The sequence below is a fragment of the Leptonychotes weddellii genome, chromosome 3 (assembly GCF_054177405.1).
Source record: "Leptonychotes weddellii isolate Sample4059 chromosome 3, ASM5417740v2, whole genome shotgun sequence".
NCBI classification, from domain to species: domain Eukaryota; kingdom Metazoa; phylum Chordata; class Mammalia; order Carnivora; family Phocidae; genus Leptonychotes; species Leptonychotes weddellii.
In genome coordinates this window covers 112,847,908-112,871,279 of record NC_138371.1, presented here as the reverse complement: position 1 = coordinate 112,871,279, position 23,372 = coordinate 112,847,908, and the positions used below count along the sequence as shown (strand labels likewise).

Genomic DNA, 23,372 nt, shown 5'->3' with positions numbered 1-23,372 from the left:
TGGATACATTGAAAATGAGAAAATAACAACTGTACTTAAAAAATAACATATAAAACTGACCAGTGTCAGAATACATTTTATATACTATATACACTATAGAACAAAGGACAAATTCCTTTCTCCATTTAAAATGTACACACTTTTAATTTCACCAATTTATAGCAAAACCATGATAATCCAGAATTTCCCTGTTTTAAGGGTAATGTGAAATGAATACTTTCAGAAAACAGTTAATTTCATTGTACGCAATGTGTTGTTATATTTACATTTTTATGTCCGGTATGAACAATAAGTAAAACACAAGAAAATATTCTAATACTAAACAGCTTGTACAATCTTTCAGTAAGTTCAAATAAAATGATTATTAATTAAAGGAAACATATCGGTATTTTTACAAATCATACTGACAGTTCTAGGAACAAAAATCAATGATATCATCATTCTTCATTCTGATATTGTCAGATGTAAATAAATGTTAAGATGAAATAAGACTGAAGCAAAAATATTTAAAGATCCTTTCAGTGAATGGGAAAGAAGAGCAAGGTTAAGAGTAATAGGAATAATCATTTTTTAATTGATCTGAGAAGAGATAAAGACAGGTATCTGCCATTTTCATGATGAATTTGCTTAAAAATCCAGTATGTGACAAGTTCAGGGTCACAAATCAAATCAAACCACTACTAGAATCCCTAATTTGCCAAGTTTATTAAAAACTATTTTTCTTCCTGGGACTTCACTCAGGTAAAGGTGGAATTAGAAGGAAAAATGGTTTGTAAAGAGTCTGGAAACTGCAAAAGGCAGTCTTCCCACAACCGGTACCTTTTATAACCAGCAGATGGTGCCCTCCATAAAGACAACCCTTCCAGTACATAGTCATTACAAAGTAGAAGAAGTTAGGCTTATTCTTAGGCCAGGGACAATTAAAAAGCTATTGTGAGTGTTTTCTAAGAGAATAAAAGATAAATAAATTATGTTAACTTTCCCTAAGTATATAACCTTAAGGCCATGTTTACCTATTTTCCAACTATTCAAACAAAAAGCTGGTTTTTTCCATATACAATGTTACCACTAAGGCACCATGTAACTTGAATTAATCTTTTTTAAATTCAAATTAAGTGTATTCAGTAGTTATCCTTATGAGTTCTGATTAAGCAAAGTAATTTTAAATGGTTTAGGAAGTCCTTTCAGAAAACAAACTCATTTTCATATTTTTGGCAATGTTTATTTATAAAAGGTTAAATGTATTTCTTGCCTACATTCTTTTTAAGGATCATCAATCTTACAGAAGGGAGTAAAGTTAAACTTAACTGGTTCAAACAGAAAAAGAGCCCCAGGCCCTAAAACATCTCAACTAGTACCAGTTTCTAACTAACAGTACAGAAAGTATTGTTAAATCTTTTTAAAATAGTATTTTTTATATTAATAATGATGGTATCTCTCATTTATTGAATGATTGGTATTTCTCTAGTCAGTCATCAGCTCAATGTCCTATTCAGTGGGGGAATAAAATTATGTATTCTTCTATGCACATCAAACCTCATGCTATACATATTCTTGCACAACCCCCTATTCTTAAACTTGCCTCCATTTCACTGAGAAAATAGAAGCTCTAACAAACAGGAACTTCCCTCAGTCTCTCATCACTAATCTACTGGCCTACCTACTGCATTTATACCCATTCTCTCATTCCTTCCTGTTATTAGAAAGTATGTTAGCCTTATATCAAAAACTAACCCCTTCACAGGTACACAAAATCCCACAAAGACTGACCTCACTAGTTGTCTCCTCTTTCCTCTGCATAAGCATTCCTCAGTGTCCCTTCCCTTAGCACCCAATATACTCTGTTCTTGAGTGGAAAGAATACTATAGCACACCTGCTTAGACTACAAATACCCCTCCAGCTACTACTATCTTCTCTCTCAAATTACCTTCACAGCCAAGCTTCTCAAAAAGTGTTATTTCCTATCTTCACGTCTTCAGTTCCCATCTACTTTTTATACTAACAATCTTGTTTCCAACACCCGCCATCACCAGCAATAATGCTTTTGCCATAATCATTGCAGCAGACTTCAAAAACAGCAACAGATTTTTCCCTTCTCTGCATCTACGCCCTTGCAATGTGACTTTGTTGCTCCTCCAATCAAGAAGAGTGTTTTTCCAGCCCTTGAATCTGAAATGATCTTATGACTTGATCCAATGGGACATTTGGCAAGCTTAGTGTTTCTGCCTTTGAGGTTACTGACTTGCTGCTCTTGGAACTCTACTGAAGTGCACAAGCCCAGAAGTTATTCCACTAGAAAATGAGAGGTCCCAGTTATTCTAGCCATGATCATCATGAACAAGCCAGCCCCAGCCAAACCTAGCAGGTGATCACAGATGTATACCTGCAGATGCATGAGGAAGCCCAGGTGAGAGATCACTAAAGCTGACCCAGATGAGTAGAACTGTCCAGCTGCTGCCCAGCTAAGCCAAACTCTGCCAACCTGCAGAATCAGGAGCCAAATAAATGGTGGTTGTTTTAAGCTGTTAAGTTTCGAGGTGATTCATCATGCAATAAAAGCTAACTAAAAGTCATCATTGACTTGCATGTTGTCGAATCAAATTAACACTTTTCTAATCCTTACTTAATTGCTCGGCAGTATGAAACACAGTTGACCGAACCCTCCTTCTTGAAACATTCTTTTCCTTTGGTTTTTACTCCATTTTATCTCTTCCTGATTTTCCTCCTACCTTACTGGTCACTCTTCTCTGTTGTTTCCTTTTCTATCCAGGCTCTAAATATTAGTAATTCATCAGAACTCAATTCCTACCCCTTTCTTCACTTTTTTAAAGTAGGCTCCATGCCCAGCGTGGAGCCCAAAGCAGGGTTTGAACTCACACCCTGAGATCAAGACCTGAGCTGCGATCAAGAGTCGAATGCTTAACCTACTGAGCCACCCAGGCACCCCTATTCACTTTTTAACCTATATTTTTTCTCCAGACTTTTGCCCTAGGCTTTTTAAAACCTACTCCAAAGACTTTAAAGTAATACATACCCTACACCAACAGATCTCTTATGAACCTAGTCCACATATACAACTAGTTAACATCTCCACTTGGTTTATTCACAAAGGCACACTGAACTTAAAATTCCCAAAACTAAACAACAAACTATCTCCCAACTTCTTCCCCCTCCAAAATAACCTTCCTTCTTCTATCTTCTCTCTGTATATGGTGACTTAGAGTACCCAACTCGTTCCTTCCAGAAAATTGGGGGAGTGACCCTTTCAACATTTAAAAGCAACCAAGTCCTGTAAATGCTACCTGCTAAATACAAATTTGTATTTGGCCATCATTTCACCACAACTAGTCTAAGCCACCTCCAATTCATTCTTCAAACAGCAGCTAGGACGATCTATGGTAACACTAATGATCTAATGTACTAAGGTACACTAATCTCTTCATATCACTGCCTTAACTTAAAATACTTAAATAGGTTCCCAATGCCCTTAGAATAAGTTCTAAATATACTAATCTGACCACTTTAATCACTATACTCCTGTCACACCTCTATTTCTTAAAGGCACCAAACCAAGATCCTTCTGTCTCAGTGTGTACTATTCTTTCTGCTTCAAAAACTTTTTCCTCCTGTCATCCCTTCTCTGGTTTTTCAAGTCTCACATGTCGATCCTCGGGTATGCTTTCCTGGGTCTGCCCAAACTAAATTAAATCTCTATTACATACTCTCAACATCACCCCTGTACTTTACCTTCAAAGGATTTATAATAATTATAGGTGTTTATCCTCTAATGTCTGTATACCCTTCTGAACTTGTATGTACTATACGGGAACAAGAATCCAATTTTGTTCACTACTGTATACCTAAATGCATAATACAATGATGGGCAAAAAAGCAAGAGCTCAACAAATATTCTTAATTATGAGATGAACTACATAATTATGCCCATTTTATAAATGAGGAAACTGAGGATCAAAGAGATTAACTATGCTGAAGTTATCCAGCAACTATACTGGAACTAATCCATACCTGATTCCCAAACCTTAACCTAATGGTTCCCAATTTTTGGAACACAACTGAATCTCCTAATACTCAGGCCCAAACACCTGCACTTAAAAAAGGGTTCCATGAGGATTTTTATGTGCAAAGTTAAATAACAATGCATCTTAACAGCCAAAAAGTTAACCCAAATATCTATTAATTGATGAATAGATAAAATGTGGTATATCCATACAACGGAAAACTAATTAGGAATAAAAAGGAATAAAGTACTGATATATAACACTGATGAACCTCAAAAACATTCTCCAAATAAGAAAAGCCAGACACAAAAAACTACATATTGCGCAGATTACATTTACATGAAATATCCATAAAAAAGCAAACAGATGAGTTGTCATCTGGGATTGGGGTTGAGAAAGTTATCACCATAAGTGGACACCAGTAATCTTTGGAGAACAATGGCTATATACTCTAAACTTACTAAAAATCATGGACTTATACACATAAAATGAGTGTTATAAAGAAAAAACAAAAGAGAACAATTCATTCTGTCAGATGGTAGAGAAGGTTGTCAGCAGCATATCACAGAGTTGGAATTTAAGCTGTGGAAGACAACAGAATGGCTAGGTGTGGATTCTAGGATTCAAGGTAACTGTGAAGCAGAGGAAGCACTGACCAATGAAAAAAAAGCACGAAAATACGCTAGGTCTGAAAAAACAAACAACATATCTGTTGTTATATGTGCCTTTCTAGAAAAATCTCACATTTTGCAAAATCACACTTTTCAAAATAATGGTTAAAACAGAACATTAGCAAAACAACAGCAATCCAAATAACATACAAGCATAGTCTCCACTGGCATTTGTTCCCAGCATCATAATCAAACTTTTCAGCCTTAAATATAAGAGTTCAGGTTTTCTCAAGATGTAGGCCCTTGAAGGTAGTACTGTACTACTAACAGAAAAAAATTCAGCAAAATTAAAAACAGCCTTCAATTTTTTGTTAAACAGGGGGGAAACAGCCTCACAGATATTTCATCTGCACTTGAAGCTGTACTAAATAGATGAACACAGATTTAGGGATTCTTGACACTATTAAATCTTCTGCTTGTAAAAAAGGCAATTTTGCATCAGGATTTTCAGCCTTTTTTTTTTTTGCATCTATGGATTTAGATGATCACTTTAAAATATGTTATAGCACATATTTTTCTTCATGATACAATAAATCTAAACCATCTTTTTTGTCAAACATCTACATCCAATATAACTTCAAACATAATATATGGTCCCACATTTTAAGGTTTTTTAAACTTTTACTGAGATATAATCGACACATAACATTATGTTAGTTTTAGGGGTACAATATAATGATTCAGTGTATGTATATGGTGTGAAATGATCACCAAAATAAGTCTAGTTAACAAGTTACAAATTTTCTTTTCTTGTGAAGAGAACTTTAAAATTTTTACGTTTACCATACTGTAACTATAAAACCTTTAAGTTTAAGTTGTTAATTAAATGATGGTCATTATAAATACTGTATTACTTTTAATTAGGTAGAATTAATAATTGCACTTCATTTTACATACAGTATGCTCTGGTCCTTAGGTATCAATACAGATGGTACATTTATATCCATTTTATTGCAGTCTTAAAGAGCTACAACGTAGTATTATGCAAGATACACTGGATTTTTAATTTAAAGTGTAGGTCTCAAAAAAATAAAAGTACAGGGCTCTCTGAGTTGGCACTATTTAAGTTACTTACACCATACACCTTATAACTGAACATAACAGCCCTCTGTAAACAATTTTCTTCTCAGTTCCCTGGGTGAGGGACGTTAAGGTTAGGGGAAGTAACAGGGATCCCGATGGGATAAAGACCACACCTGGTATGGTCTGAGAAAGGGTCAGGATATTTTCCATTCATGGGTAGAGCTTTCTTACTGCTGTCTTAACCTTTTTTCTCCCACTAAAGCATACTTCTCTCCTGTTCTCTGTTATGTTAACTGTTCTTACCACAAAAAAATTTTTTAAAAATTTAAATTATGTGCCTTGTAGATGGAAATATAATTACTAAACTGGGAGGAGAATGACTGGAAGATAAATCTGGATATCAAGTCCACCAAAAACTTTAATTTGATAAAGTTCTCAGTAAATTTCCCTATAATAGGAAACATACCAAAACATAGTACATAAATATTTGAAGATATTCCTTAATAAACTTTGAAAGTGTGCACAAGTACTTTAATCTCATTAATATTACTTTTTTCAGTTATTCTCAATTGCATTATGTCCAATAATTTCCTTACCTATTAGGTGTATTTTGCAGCTGCATCACCCTGACTAGGAAACTGCTGCTCATGCCATGAGAGAATTACAAAGATTTTTTTACGTTTATAACAGATAATTGCCAACATCTACCTTATATTCTTCCTGACCAAAATCAACCCAATTTTGTTCTTTGGTACTGTTGCCCAAACACGAATGCCTGTTTTTGTTTTCTTAAACAGATTTATTGAGATATAATTCACATACCAGACAATTCACACTTAAAGTACACAATTCAACAGCTTTTGGTATACATTATTAATTTTTTATTGTGGTAAGATACATATAAAATAAAATTTGCCATTTTTGCCATTTTTAATGTACAATTCAGTGGCACTGTTTATATTCACAAAGTTATACAACCATCACCACTATCTATTTCTGAAACTTTTCATCACCCCAAACAGAAACTGTATAACCATTAAGAAACAACTGCCCAGGGCGCCTGGGTGGCTCAGTTGGTTAAGTGACTGCCTTCGGCTCAGGTCATGATCCTGGAGTCCCGGGATCGAGTCCCACATCGGGCTCCCTGCTCAGCAGGGAGTCTGCTTCTCCCTCTGACCCTACCCCCTCTCGTGTGCTCTCTCTCTCTCTCACTCTCTCAAATAAATGAATAAATAAAATCTTTAAAAAAAAAAAAAGAAACAACTGCCCAGACCCTCCTCTCCCCAGCCCCTGGTAATCTCTAATCTACTTTCTGTCTCTATCAACTTGCCTATTCTAAGTATCTCATATAAATGTAATCATACAGTATTTGTCCTTTTATGTCTGGCTTATTTCACTCAGAATACTTTCAAGATTCATCCATGTTGTATCAAGTATCAAAATGTCATTCTTTTTTATGATGGATAACATTCCATTGTACATATATACCACACGGTTGTTTATTCACTCATCTGTTGACAGACTGTTTCCACTTGTAGCTATTATAAATACTGCTATAAACATAGGGGTACAAATATCTCTTCAAGACTCCCCCTTCAATTCTTTTTGGTATATACTTAGGATTTTATGGATTCTTTGTGGAGAAATGTCTATTCAAGTCCTTTGACAATTTTTAAGTTAGGTTATTTGTCCTTTTGCTGTTGACTGACAGGCATCCTTCATATATTCTGGATATTAAATCCTTATCTGATATATGATTTACAAATAATTTCTCCCATTCTGTAGATTGTCTTTTCCCTTTCTGAACATTGTCTTTTAACGCAACTTTTTAATTTTTATGAAGCCACACTTACCCATTTTGTTTCTTTTATTGCTCTTGCTGATGATATCATGGTTAAGAATTTATTGCCAAATTCAAGGTCATGAAATTTTACCACTATGTTTTCTTCTAAGAGTTTATGGCTTTAACTCTTTAGGTTCTTGATCCACTTTGAGCTAATTTTTATATATTGTTTGAGATATAGGTTCAACCTTCATTCTTTTGCATGTAGAAATACAATTCTTCCAGTATCACGTGTTGAAAACTATCCTTTTCCTGTTTATTTTCAATAAAGATGTTCTGATTTCTCCTCTAGAAATTTTGATTCAGTAGATTTGTGGAGGGACTTCAGATTTCCCATTTTCAAGGATGTCTCAGATATTTACCATGGTCAAACAAGTTTGAAGAACAGTAAAGAACACAACTTCAAGTACTTGATTCATATTCTAGATCAGTCAAAGAACTATTTCTTTTTAATCCTTGCTTAGCAGATACACTCAGCTTATGCTACATCCAGGTGAGGACCTAGGTAAGAACACCTTAATTTTCACAAAGGGTTGTTAACCTTACCATCTGCACATCTGATCTCTAAAACATAAGGCTTTACCAAAATAAACAACACAAGCTTGCCACAATACAGACTCATGCCATTCACTCTTTTAACAATAAATATGTGAGCATCTATTATACCCCAGCACTGTTTGAGCCACAGGGGATACAGCAGTAAAGATTCTTGCTCTCGTGGAACTTAAAGTTGGCGGGAAACAGACAACAAATAAGTATGTGTGTGTGTTAGGTAATGTGAAATGTTAAGAAAATTAAGGGTAAGTGGAGAAGGGAGTGGTTTTAGATTGCAAAGACATTTTGACGAAGTGACATTTGAGCAGAAACCTGAAAAACAGTAAGAAAATAAATTATACAAATACCAACAGCAGAATATTCAAACAGGGGCGCCTGGGTGGCTCAGTAAGTTAAGCGTCTGCTCAGCTCGTGATCCTGGGGTGCTGGGATCGAGGCCCATATTGGGGTCCCTGCTTTGTGGGGAGTCTGCTTCTCCCTCTACCTCTCTTTCCCTGTCTCTCATGAATAAATAAAATCTTAAAAAAAAAAAAAAAGAATATTCAAGACAGAGTGAGGCCCAAAGATTACAAGCTTGAACAATATACGACTCAACTATCAGCAATGAAGCCCAGTTAGATTTCAAGGATTAAAAAGATTCTTGAGGGAAATCCAATTCATTTCTTCCTCTAGATTAGGGCTTCTCAACCTAAGCACCACTGGTTGATGTTTTTGCTCAGAATTCTTTGTTGTGGGTGAGCATATGAGTGTTCCTGTGCATTCCAAGATAGCAGCATGCCTGGCCTTGGCCCACCAGATACCAGTACCACAGACACAGACACACGCGTGCGCATGCACGCACACACACACCCCACCATCACCCTTAGTTTTAGACAAAACCAAAAATGTCTCCAGATATTGCCAAATTCCCCCGCAGGGCAAAATGCACTCTAGATTGAAAACAAGACTCCCGATCAGTCCTTAAATTGAAATTCCATGTAGGAAACCCATAAAAATGGTCTTTAAGAGGTCTATGAACCATGTAGTCATCTGAAAGAGTACATAAAGTCTGCATGTGTGTGAAAATGTGCTTTTTTCTAGAGAGAAGGTGCAGAACTTATAATATCTAGAAGGCTAATGACTCAAAAAAAATAAAATTAAGGAATGCTTTAATATTTTAATTGGGTTACTAACTAGGAAGATTGTATAACTGCGTAAATTTCTAAAAACATACACTCTTCCAAGACTGAATCAGGAAAAATACAAAATCTGAACAAAAACAAAATGTGAAATATACATATATACATACATATATATGTTGAACAACATCTGAAAGCTCCAGGTTTGAGCCACATTTGTCCTAGCAGCCACGTATTTAATATCAATGGGCTGCGCTGTGGTTTCCTTTTTTTCTTTCATCACAAAACCCATCAAAAGCCTATAAAACCTGTCACTGAATTTACTAAAAGATGTTCTTGAAAAATCATCACCAACTGTCATTTTATTATCATCCCTATTTAACAAATGAAGAAACCAAGGTCAAGATAAGTTGAATGATTTACCCAGGATCAGAAAGCTCTTGAATAACAAAATTGGAAGTTATTTACATGGTTATGTGACAGGAAAGAGCCACAGGAACATACCTAACTTCTTGGTTTTATTTATTTCAAAAGCAAAATAGGAAATGCTATAATTATGGTACATAACCAATAAATCACTAGCAAACTAACCTCAAAGAGCATAAGATGAATAAATTAGATATATCAACTGTAAGATTAACATCGTCTATGACTGAAAAACCTAAAATTTGTTTAGGGTAAGTGAAGTTTTTCTGACACCTGAGTCCTCACTGAACCCTCAGTAGGTCAGTAAGTGATATGAAGGATAACCCTGCAACATACCTAGAATAAGCACAGAAGTGCGTTTTTTACTTTTTTTAATCCCTTAATGCAAGCCAAAGTACAATTCAAAGTATTTAAAATATGATTCAATAAAGACAATTCTACAGGAATGGGGAGCCAACACAAGCATCTAAAAAGTTAGTGATCTCAATGTCTACTTTAATCTAGGAAAAAAAAACCCAAATAACACAGAGCAATGATTCTTCAAACTTGTATTTTAATCATGAAACTCATTCTTCTAACCAAAATCTTATAACAATGTCTATTATAGTGAACAGATTAAAAGAGCTGCTCTTGCTGAACTGGGTGATCAGTACCCCAATGACCCCAACTCTTCTTGTCAAGGAAATCCCAATGAATAACTTGAAAACCAGCGATCTGTCAGTGTTTTTGGAAATGTGAATTATTACAGCCTTTCTAAAAAGAAATATATTCATAATATCTATTAAATTTTAATGACACATTCCCTTCAACCCAGTAAACCCTCTCTTCCCACTCAATCTCACAAAAACAAAAATGTCAGTATAAATTGTACATGAATATTCATCTTAGCACTATTTATAGTGGAAAAACAAAACAAAACAAAGAACATGGAAAAAACCTGACATCTACAAGGGAACAGCTAAATGAAGTGTGGTAAATCTTCCCATGGAATATTGTGCACCTGTTATAATGAACAAATTCCATCAGCTCATCTATACTAATGCTGAGGAGAAAAGTATTATTCTCAAGTGTGTATGTGTGCGTGCACAGGCGCACACACACACACAAATATGGGTATAATGACATTTTCATAAAACAAGTACCACCACCACATTTACCAAAAATAAAAGCCCTTCCAGAGAGATGGAAAAATACGTACAGAAATTAATGGGAGGGCGCCTGGGTGGCTCAGTTGGTTAAGCGACTGCCTTCGGCTCAGGTCATGATCCTGGAGTCCCAGGATCGAGTCCCACATTGGGCTCCCTGCTCGGCAGGGAGTCTGCTTCTCCCTCTGACCCTCCTCCCTCTCATGCTCTCTCTCATTCTCTCTGTCTCAAATAAATAAATAAAATCTTAAAAAAAAAAAAAATTAATGGGAAATACAGAATTCAAAATTATTTCTAATGTTACGCATGTATAAATGGAATATAAACACGATTTGAATCTGGGATGGAAAACATTCCTCCTATAGATATGTTATTTCAAAGTACTTGTAATAAAGCATTTTTAAAAGCAATCCTTAAAGAACAAAAAGCCCATTTCCATCCCAGGTTCAAATTGTGTTTATTGTGGCAGTACTTGTTTTACGAAAAAAAGAAATATTTTCTTTCAAAGTGAAAGCAAAACCGTTTTCTGTATTGATGTTCTGTTACTTTGTTTTCCTGGGAAAATAAATAAAAGAGATCAAATATTAATTTTCAAGTGAGTAATTGAGTAATTGCATTAGTGGATTTGTGAATAACAACTCAACCAGTGTTGGATAGCTGAATAGTAAGAACTGCAGATAACTGTGTAAGCATATGATATAATAAGATAATAAAATTGTAATGTTTCAGACCTGGAAGAGATCTAAGATGGGTTGAGGATGGAGATGAGGGTTCGGTCATCAAATGAACTCATTGGGTCATGGAATTGAATTCTTCTGTATCTTTTAGTATCTTCTAGTGGAAGGTGATGAGAGGAAGGAAGAAAGAGGACTGGTTAGAGAGATACTGTGATTTTATTATTGTTAAAGTCAGAGGTGTCTTTGACAGTTCAGAATATTTGTACTCTTGGCTCCTGCCATGGTATACAACCTTGAATACCTTTTGCCTAGTCTTCATTTAAAAATTCAATTTTAAGAAAAAAATGTTAATGAAGAAAAGCAAAGCTCAAAGAATAGCAGTTCACAGTAAATTTGGAAAATTTCTTTTCAATCCCCTAGCAAACCTAAGTATTCTTTTCCAAAAAGGGCATAAAAACTCACAGAAAATGAAGTACTTAAAAAAAAAAAAAAAAAAAGCCATGAGAAGTAAACTTTAGAATACAGACTGTCTTTTAAGATGCAACTGGATCAGCTTCATACAAATACCTACAGCTTATCCTATAGAAATGGCTTCATTTTCTCTTTTATAAAATGTAGATAGTAACAATTTGCTTAACTGCTGTAAAAACTGTAAACCCCTACACCTGCAATTACCAAATGGTGCTCCAAGACATCTGAAAACACCCAGGACACCACAGCAAACTCACAGGCATTATGGGATTTTTTTAATTATCAAGGAAAACATGACAATTCTCAAAATCTGTCAGACACCAAGTGAACTACTAGCTCAAGGTAATTCCATTTTAACATGAGATCATTCTACATTCCTTCTGAAGGTACCACATCTTTGAGAAACTGGGTTTGGAGGCAGCTGATGTGATAAAAAGTACTGCATGGAAATCAATGAGAAATAGGAAATGAGGTTGCAGAATCCAATTTGATCCTAAGACCTGAGGGCTTGTCTATGACCCACAGGCAAACGCATCCCACTAATAAGTAACTACTGTTATTTAAGAATAAAAAAATATTTTTTCTTTCAGCGTATGTGTAATTCCAAGGCCATAAATACTTAAGTTATTCATACCTAACTGAAATAGGACTATTAAGTATTATTTTTTGGCTCTATAAAAAATGGAATGAAACACTAAGAGCACTGTAAGTCAAGCACTTCTGGGAACCTCTCACTGTGTATTTACAAGGGATTCTCACGGATATTTGTAAGTTGCACTAGGGTACATCATCTCTACCCTATCTTCACTGGTAATGGGGCAAAGAAAATAAAAAACTGCAAAGACTGAAAACATAAAAAATGAAAATGATAGGGTGTTCACCATCACATTTCACTCTAGAAAAGCAGAAAACAAAACTAAAAGTTGAATACAATAATTAAACAAAAAAATACCCAAATGTTGCCTGTCTTATGTTTGTTTATTTAAAGACAAAGACTACTTTAGTCTCAAAGTCTTGGTTATCTAACAATCTTTTCAAACACTTTTTAGCAGTTGAGCCCTTTTTTCAAAATCCCCCACCAAATTCTAAGTTACAAAATATCTAAAAAGCAGAAGTCTCTGTGGCTGAGGAGGAGCCTAGGACCACACTCTGGCGCACGTCCTCCACACGGGTAACAGTAGTCACTGGAACCCAGAGGTTTCAACAAATAGCTAGGGCTGCTGAAGGTAAAGGGGCAAAAGTGCCCCAGCCTTTCAATTAAAACAGCTCAGCACCATAGAAGATCTCCTTTGAAAAACTGATTCTCTGGGGAGGCACAGGTTATAATCGACAGCCTAAGGCCAGGACAATGACTTTCAAACTTTTTTTTTTAACGGCAATACAACCCAATACACAAATACATTAACAACAACAAAAGTCTCATTAAATAACCTTTTTGTGTGTAATTCATGAGATTTTCTATTACAATTGAAACCCAGTTTACAAAAAACCTCTGGCCTAAGAAATTGCCTCAATGACTTCTCAAGCTATCAAAAGAAATTTTTTTCAGTGATTGTGAACAGGAGGAGCAAGGAGAGAACAAAAAGTTATTTGTGGTAATAAAGGAACAAACAAAAAAAGAGAGAAAAGAGAAACCTTACGATTTCCACCTCATTATGCATACCAAAACCCAAACAAAAACAACAGAAAAAGGGTGGGGAAAACGGAGGGAAACAATATGGAAAGAGTGAATATGCATACATTAGAGCTCAATGTAAAAAATAAAATCATCAAAATATTTTCTCTAGTTAAGAAAAAACTTTTCTACCTGAAAACAAGAGAATAAACCTTTGAATCTTTTTCAACACAACCGATTTTGCCAGCTGTCAACCACATTATAACATTCATCTCTCCTCTTCCCCAAATCCATCAAAATGACCAAAGAAAAAGAAGCAGCGTTAGAGATCAGAAGAGATCACTGACAATGCTGATAGTTGACAGAAGGAAAACCAAAACTCCAGAAGCCACCCCAACAAAGAAGAAATGGGGTAGAATGGACCGAAGACAATAAAATGGAAGCCTCCCTAGCTTTGGCCCACCATAATTAACAAACAAGCAAACAGAATCTTCCAATAACATTATCTTACCTCTACAGCAACTTATTTCCTAATTCCTGTTAATAATCTCAGCTCAGATAACACAGCAAATAGGATTTTGAAACGCTACCAGAAATCAAAACAGAACTAAGATGGACAAAGAGGTTTCATATGAGTTTTCTTGACTTGGCATAGAATGCAAGATAAATCATTTGGAATTTTGTGACCCAAATGCTCTCTCAGCCATTTGTCTTGTTCCAGGGAGACGTAAGACTTGCCAGTATGCTCCCAGCCCACATACCCTAAAAATAATTCTACTTTTTTAAAGCCTGTCTCAGTTCATTTACCATACCAGAGATAACCTACACAGGAGAGGATCAGAGCCACCCATTCCTTTGCAGGACTCATCTAGAGAAAATAATCCTAATTGGTACAATTGCTAAAGCAGCCCACACCCACTATCAATAATGACTAATTCAGAATCCCACTTATAACTGCATAAGGATAATTCAACATGCACATAAAACACAGAGGGTCCAAAAGAGGTGCACAAACTGAAAATCAGAGCAAACAGGCCAAGTGAAATAAAAATAAATACAGAAAGGTACAAATGAAATTTTAAAGAATTTTTAAATTAACACTCTGAATGAAACGTGGAGAAACTTACATACATAATAACAGTAGACTACCTGAAAAGCAGCAACGGTAAAACAAGAAAATTCTGGAGACTTGAAAGCACAATACTCCCAAACTTCCGGTAAGGGTGAGGGGAGAGGTAACTAAGTATCAACAGAAGTGGGTGCTTGGGTGGCTCAGTAGATTAAATGTCTGCCTTCGGCTCAGGCCATGATCCCAGGGTTCTGGGATCGAGTCCCACATTGGGCTCCCTGCTCAGCAAGGAGTCTCCTCCCTCCCCCCCGCCCCTCCCCTCCACTCATGAGTGCACTCTCGCTCCCTCTCTCTTGCAAAAAATAAAATCTTTAATAAAAATTTTAAATATCAACATAGGTAGTGAAGAGTCTAATGAATACAACTTAAAAAAAAATTGAGGCATCCATATTCAGTAATATACAGACTATGTATTATAAAGAGCCCAAAAGATCCAGCAGAAAACTGTTATCACATTGCTGAACTTATAAAAAGGAAAATCTATAAGGAGATTTCTACACTTCACCTTCACTTCCACACAAATGTCCATATCAGCTCTGTGTCAGCTACAAGGTTGCCAGCTGAACCTGAGAGTCATGCTTTAAACATATAAACCCTAGAAGGTTCCCAAGATACAACAAGTCCTATTTCTTAGCAGATGGAAAGGCAAATCCTCTGTGGAATTAAAAAACTTCTCAATATAAGCTCCCAAATTTTCCACGTATTAAGCTCAACAAAATAGAAGTCCTGCTCAAGGATCACACACACCTAAGGAAACACGAAGTGTGAACATGTTATGTATCACTGAATTCAAATATTAAAATTTAATTGCCAAATTATAAAACATGAATGAAATGTAAAAGGGTTTTTTTTAAATTAAAACACAAGATACGCTAGCAAAAAGAAGCTTCTGAAAATCACCAGAAAAAAACTGAAAAAGGACAAAGATACTAATGGCTGATTTCAAAATCTCAATGAATGGGTTAAATGGATTAAAAATGGGTAGAAAGGGGGTGCCTGGGTGGCTCAGATGGTTAAGCGTCTGCCTTCGGCTCAGGTCACGATCCAGGGTCCTGGGATCGAGTCCCGTATCCGGCTCCCTGCTCAGCAGGGAGCCTGCTTCTCCCTCTGCCTCTCTCTCTCTGTCTCTTATGAATAAATAAATAAAATCTTTAAAAAAAATGGGTAGAAAGGGAGTCATAAAAATTAGTAATTTGAAGAAACTACATAAAATACAGGACTAAGAGAAAAACAGATGAGAAATTTAAAGGAGAATTAAGAGATAGCAGATGATAGCAAACTTCAAAATCCTAATAAAAATTCTCTAAAAAGTAATTATAAACATGGAAAGCAAAATACAAACAAGCACTGTACATAAGAACAACTCTCATATGAGGAATAAAAAAGAGAACTAAAATCTGGGCAACATCATGGAAGTTGGGAGAAGGGTGCTGATCAGAGTAAAAGGAACTTTGTGTCAATTTTGAAAAGGGCGAAGTTTTTAAATCTTAAAATTAACTTTAACTGGGGGTGCCTGGGTGGCTCAGTCGGTTAAGCGTCTGCCTTCGGCTCAGGTCATGGTCCCAGGGTCCTGGGATCGAGCCCCGCATCGGGCACCCTGCTCCGCGGGAAGCCTGCTTCTCCCTCTCCCACTCCCCCTGCTTGTGTTCCCTCTCTCACTGTGTCTCTCTCTGTCAAATAAATAAAATCTTTAAAAAAAAAAAATTAACTTTAACTGTGCAATGAAGAATTTAAAGGATATCAATTATTTTATTTTTTTTTTTTTTAAGATTTTATTTGACAGAGAGAGACAGCGAGAGAGGGAACACAAGCAGGGGGAGTGGGAGAGTGAGAAGCAGGCTTCCTGCAGAGCAGGGAGCCCGATGTGGGGCTCGATCCCAGGACCCTGGGATCATGACCCGAGCTGAAGGTAGATGCTTTAACGACTGAGCCACCCAGGTGCCCCAGGATATCAATTATTTTTTAAAGGGAAGAAACAGACTATAACTACCACACCTAAAAGAAAAAAAAAATGTAGGAAAACCTCAACATCATCACATAGTGAGTAGTTCCTTTTCTCTCTCTCCTTAAACTTGTAACTAATCACACATCCATAACCCAATAAAAAGCACCTCTGCACAGCACAACAGGACACCCAAACAATCCACCTATCTGTGGACCCAAGAGTGGGTGGATAGGAGGCTGCAGAGGGGAGCAGCAGCAGAGAAAGCAGCAGATCCAGTAGGGAGGTAGCACGGCCTTTCTGGCAAAGGAAGTGGAGGATGAAGGCAATCACTGGGAGTCTGCTCAGCCATGCATGCTGCAGCTGGAAAAACCTACTGCTTTCTCTGAGAAGAAACCATAGTGACTTAGAGGAGGAAAGGGTAAAGGGAAGAAGACAAGGAGAACTGAAGAAAAGCATTTCCTACTCTCTGCCACAAGATTATGGCAAGAGGACCCACCATGGAACCCCCCAACCACCAGAGGAACCCCCCTACTGGGCTATGGGCAAACCCAAAGCCCCAAGTGCTAAGTACACACCTCCCCTAAATCTGCTGCCACACTTTTTTTTCTCAGGCAGTTTTATTGTTGGGTTGTTTTGTTTTTTTTTCCTATTTTCTGGAAAACAAAAAGGCTCCTAATTACCAACCTGTCGAACTTTTAGAATGAAAAGAAATAAAGCTTTACATAAATAGGAAAGATGTTTACTACCTAAATGCAAGCAGCAAAGGCACTTTTCATCAAACACTATAAAAAATTGTGATAATATGATATCACAAAAAGAAAATGATGATTTTTCAGCCACAAAATCCAAAGACACAAAATATTGTCATCTAACTGATAACTCAAAAAAGCTGTCATGAAGGAATTCAATGAGCTGAAAGAAAACTCAGAAAGGCAAGACAATGATCTCAGGAATAAAGTTTATGAACACAAAGAGTACCTTACCAAAGAGAAATTCTAAAAAAAAAAAACTAACAGAATTTGGATTGTAACTCAATAAATGAACTAAGGAATGCATTAAAAATCTTTGAAAATAAAGCACATCAAATAGAAGAGAGAACAAGCAAGCTTGAGGATAAGAATACAGAAATAATTCAGGTAGAAGAGATTCTTAGAAAGTGAAGAAACCCTGTGGCGCCTGGGTGGCTCAGTCATTAAGGGTCTGCCTGTGGCTCAGGTCATGATCTCAGGGTCCTGGGACTGAGCCCCACATAGGGCTCCCTGCTCAGCGGTGGAAAGCCTGCTTCTCCTTCTCCCACTCCCCCTGCTTGTGGTTCCCTCTCTTGCTGTGTCTTTCTCTGTCAAATAAATAAATAAAATCTTTAAAAAAAAAAAAAGTGAAGAAACCCTATGAGAACTACCAAACACCATTAAAATAGCCAACATAAGATTAATGGGTATACCAGAAGGAGAAAAAAGGGAGAAAGAAGCAAATAGTATATTTAAAGAAATAACTGCTGAGAACTTATCTCAAGACAAAAGACCTTCTCCATGAAACAGCATATTAAAACTATCAAAAGTCAATGAAAAAAAATTTTAAAGGCACCCAGACCAAAAAAAAAAAAAAAGTTACCTACGAAAGAACCCCTATTAGACTACCAGCAGATTTCTCAGCAGACACGCTACAGGTCAGGAGAAAGTGGAATGACATATTCAAAATACTGAAAGAGAAACTGCGAACCAAGAACACTCTATTCAGCAAAGTTATCCTTCAGAAATGAAGGAGATAATAAGGCTTTCCCCAACAAACAGAAGCTAAAGTTCATCACCACTGGACCTGCCTTATGAAAAATGCTAAAAGGAGCAGTTAACATGATAAATATAATTAGAAAATTGTAACTTTTTAAGAAGAGTATATTAAACTCTTAGTTACAGCATGAAAGGTAAAAGAAAAGAGCATTAAAAATAACTATAGCTTCTGTAACTTTTTAACAAAATCAGCATAAAAAGAGATAACATGTGAGATTGAAATATTAAAAGAGAAGGATGGAACACCTTTATAGGTAAATGAAGACAAAATGCTATTAATAGAAAAAAAGACTATTTTATCCATGAGATGTTTTACGTAAACCTCATGGTAACCCTTAAGTAAAATCTAGAACAGACACAAACCATAAAAAAGAGAGAGACTGAACAAACTATCATGGAAAACCACCAACATACAAAGATAGACAGAAACAGTAGAAAAAAGAAACAGCAGATAGAATAACCAGAAAACAAAAGATAAAAAGGCAGTTGTAAATCCTTATGTATCAGTAATCAGCCTAAATATAAATGTATTGAACTTACAAATCAAAAGGCACAGAGAAGCTGGATGGATTAAAAAAAACAAGACCCAACTGTAGCCTGCCTAAAAGAGATTCATCTCAGCTCTAACAACACAAAAGGCTCAAAGAGAAAGGATAGAAAATAATATTCCAAACAGAAACCAAAATAAGATAGGAATAACCATATTTACATCAGACAAAATAGATTTCAAGCCAAAAAGGGTAACAAGAGACAAAGAAGGTCATTATATAATGACAAAAAGGTCAGTATATCAAGAACGTACAATAATCATAAATATATCCCCACCAAAATATACTAAGCAAATTACTAACGGATCTTGAGAGAAATACACAACAATACAGTAAGAGTAGGGGACTTTAATACCTCACTATCAACAATGGATAGATCTTCCAGACAGAAAAGAACAAAGAAACATTGAAATTGAACCACACTTTAAGAACAAATGGACTTAACAGGAATATATTCCATTCAACAGCAAAAGAATACACATTCTTCTCAAGTGCACATGGAGCATTCTCCAGGACAGAACATATGACAGACCACAAATCTGAACAAAATTTTTAAAAAGATTTTTATTTATTTGAGAGAGAGTGCATGCGCATGTATGGGGGAGGAGAGGGCAAGGGGAGGAGAGGGCAAGGGGAGCAGAGGGAGAGGGACAAGCAGACTCCACACTGAGTGCAGAGTCCAACACGGGGCTCAATCTCAAGATCCTGAGATCATGACCTGAGCAGAAATCAAGAGTCGGACGCTTAGCTGACTAAGCAACCCAGGCACCCCTGAGCAAATTTAAGACAGAAATCATACCAACTAGCTTTTCTAACCACAAAGATATGAAACTAGAAATCAGTAAGAGGAAAGTAGGAAGTTCTACAAATATGTGGAAACTGAACAACATACTTCTAGCAAATATTGGATCAAAGACAACATCAAAAGGGAAATAAATTTATCTGGAAACAAATGAAAATGGAAAAACCACTTATCAATATTGCAGGATAAATTACAGCTGATACTACAAGAGAACTATGAAAGACTACTATGAACAATTATATGCCAAAAAATTACATAACCTGGAAGAAATGGATACATTTCTAGAAATAAACAACCTACCAACACTGACTCAGGAAGAAACAAAAATCTGAACAGACCGAGAAATTGAATAAGTAATCAAAAAAACTCCCTACATGGGAAAAGCCAGGACCAGAAGGCTTCACTGGAGAATTCTACCAAACATTTAAAGATGAATTAACACCAAGCTGTTCCAAAATATCAGGGATGAGGGAATGCTTCCAAACTCATTCTATGAAGCCAGCATTGCCCTGATACCAAAACCAGGTAAGGTTACTACAAGAAAACTATAGAGCAGTATCCTTAATGAATATAGATGCAAAAATTCTCCACAAATTATCAGCAAACTCAATTCAAGAACACATCAAACAGATAATAAAACATGACCAAGTGAAATGAAAGACAAAAATCACATGATCACCTAAAAAGACAGAGAAAAAACATTTGACAAAATACAACATCCTTCCATGATAAAAACCCTTAACAGATTGGATATAGAAGAAACATACCTCAACATAATAATGGTCATAAAAGACAAACCCACAGCCAACATTACACTCAATGCAGAAAAATTCAAAGTGTTTTACTCTAAGATCAAGAACAAGAAGGCCTACTCTTGCCATTCCTACTCAATATAACACTGGAAATCCTAGCTAGAGTAACTAAGCAAAACAAAGAAATGAAAGGCAATCAAATCTGAAAGGAAAATTAGAAGTCACTATTTGCTGATGATATGATTTTATACTGCTGACCCTTAAACAACACAGGTTTGAACTGCCCACGTCACTTATATGTGGCTTTTTTATCTATAAACACAGTACAGTACTATAAATTTATTTTCTCTTCCTTACGGCTTTCTTAATATTTTTTCTGTAACTAATCTTATTGTAAGAATACAGTATATTACACATGTAAATATACAAACTACATGTTAATTGGCTGTTTATGTTACTGGTTAAGGCTTCCACTCAACAGTAGGCTATTTGTATTAAAGTTTGGGGGGAGTCAAAAGTTATGAGAGATTTTTGACTGCACAGGGGCTCAGCGTCCCTAAACTCTGTATTGTTCAAGGATCAATTACCCATGGAAAAATCTCAAAGAATCCACCAAAAGACTCTTAGAATTAAGCAACAGGGGCACCTGGGTGGCTCAGTCAGTTAAGTGTACAACTCTTGGTTTCAGCTCAGGTCATGATCTTGGGGTCCTGTGGGATCAAGCTCCACATCTGGCTCCCGCACTCAGCAGGGAGTCTGCTTCCACCCTCCCTCTGCCCCTGCCAAGCTCTAGGCACTCTCTCTCCAAAATATATAAGTAAATCTTAAAAAAAATAATAATAATAAGCTACCATTTCAGTAAAATAGCACCATACAAAATCAACACACAGAAATCAGTTGCACTCCTTTATATACCAATGATGAAATATATAAAAAAGAAACAAAACTATCAGCTTTACAATAGCATCAAAAAAAAAACAGGATTAATTTTAACCAAGGAAATCAAAGACTTGCACAATGAAAATTACAAGACTCCACTGAAAGAAATTGAAGACACAAACAATAGGAAGACATCCCATGTTCATAAATTAGAAGAATTAGTACTGTTAAACTTGCCATACTACCCAAAGCCATCTATAGATTGAACACAATCCCCATTAAAATACCGAAGTAGTGTAGAAATAGCAGAAACAATCTAAAATTTGTATGAAACCACTGAAGACCCCAAATAGCTAAAGCAATTCTGAGAAAAAAGAACAAAGCCAAAAGTACATGCTTCTGGGTTTCAAACTATACTACAAAGTAATAAAAAACAATATGGTACAGACACAAAAACAGACACATCAACCAATAAGAGAATAAAGAGCCCAGAATTAAAACCTGGCATATACGGTCAACTAATATTCAACAAGGGAACCAAGAATATCCAATGGAGGAAAGGACAGTCTCTTCAACAAATGGTGCTGGGAAAATAGAGAAACACATGCAGAACGATAAAACTGGACCCTTATCTCATATCACTCACAAAAATTAACCCAAAGTGAATCAAAGACTTAGACATAAGTACCTATGATAAGACATATACATGGAATTTAAAAAAGTTAAAACTTATACAAAACAGAGTAAAACATTGATTTCTAGGGCCTAGGGGAAATAAGATGGGTAGTATTTAAAGATACAAATTTGCAATGAGTACTAAAATAAATGCACAGCATAATAAATTTGGACAATAATCTTATACTATAATTATGTACTGTGATAAATATGGGTACCTTGTCAATCTTATCACAACACATAAATTTACCAAACGCACTATACACCTTAAGCTTATAAAACATTATACATCAAATTTACTCAATTAAAAAAAACTTTTAGGGTGCCTGGGTGGCTCAGTTGGTTAAGCGACTGCCTTCGGCTCAGGTCATGATCCTGGAGTCCCAGGATCGAGTCCCACGTCGGGCTCCCCGCTCGGTGGGGAGTCTGCTTCTCCCTCTGACCCTCTCCCCTCTCATGCTCTCTCTCACTCTCTCTCCAATAAATAAAATCTTTAAAAAAAAAAAAAACTTTTAAAAAACTGCCTGTAGTAATATTAAAATAACTTAAAAAAAAAGACAAGCAAAGGGAAAAAATAGGGCAAATAAAAAACAAAAACTGTAAGAAAAAGGTGAATGCCTATGTTATCAGACTAAACATATTTTAAAACACAAAGAATTATAAGGCATAGAAAAGTCATCACAAAATGATTAAAAGATTCAAATCACCAGAAAAGTAACTTTAAATTTATATAAACTATTAAATAAGATAAAAATACACCAAATATTGATAAAACCACAGAAATAAAATGACTTCCCACCAATACAATACAGGAGTTTTAACATACTTTTCCACTATTAATAAATTACACACTACAAAAATTAGTAAAGATACAGAAGACTGAATTAAGATAATTAACAAGCCTAATTTGTGAATCATTTAACCTTGCACTTCTACATAATCTTATCAAAGACACATATAACATTTATAAAAACTGAGGACAATCTGATATATAATGCATGTCTCGAAAAATTCCAAAGAATCTAAATCTCACCCACCACACCTGACTAAAATGTAATTAAATTAGTAGAAAACAAAAAGATACATATTTCCATATGTTAGAAAAAGCATACAAATAATACTTATCACTCAGTGATACTGAAAAAAAAAACATAAAACTTGATGGAATTAGAAATACTAGTACAGAAAGAAAAACTGAAAGCCTTGTATGTTTATACAGAAAAAGAAAGGCTTAAAATAAGCTAAGCATGAAACTTAGAAAGCCAGGAAAAGAAAGTAAGAATGTACCCAA

The 23,372-nt window shown here is 35.7% G+C and overlaps 1 protein-coding gene across 10 annotated transcripts in view; it reads right to left on the bottom strand.

The window, feature by feature from the left end:
* The window catches only part of PDS5B (PDS5 cohesin associated factor B), a 186,688-nt gene that overhangs the window by 125,168 nt on the left and 38,148 nt on the right, over positions 1-23,372 (bottom strand). The window contains exon 2 of one of the 10 annotated variants that reach the window (XM_081814806.1): positions 11,533-11,635. The exons of 7 other annotated variants lie outside the window; for them this stretch is intronic. The gene's annotated coding sequence lies outside the window, so the exon portion shown is untranslated. Of the gene's footprint in view, positions 1-10,854; positions 10,875-11,532; positions 11,636-23,372 lie in introns of those variants that run through there. 2 more of the 10 variants (XM_081814808.1, XM_081814807.1) reach the window with 2 other exon arrangements.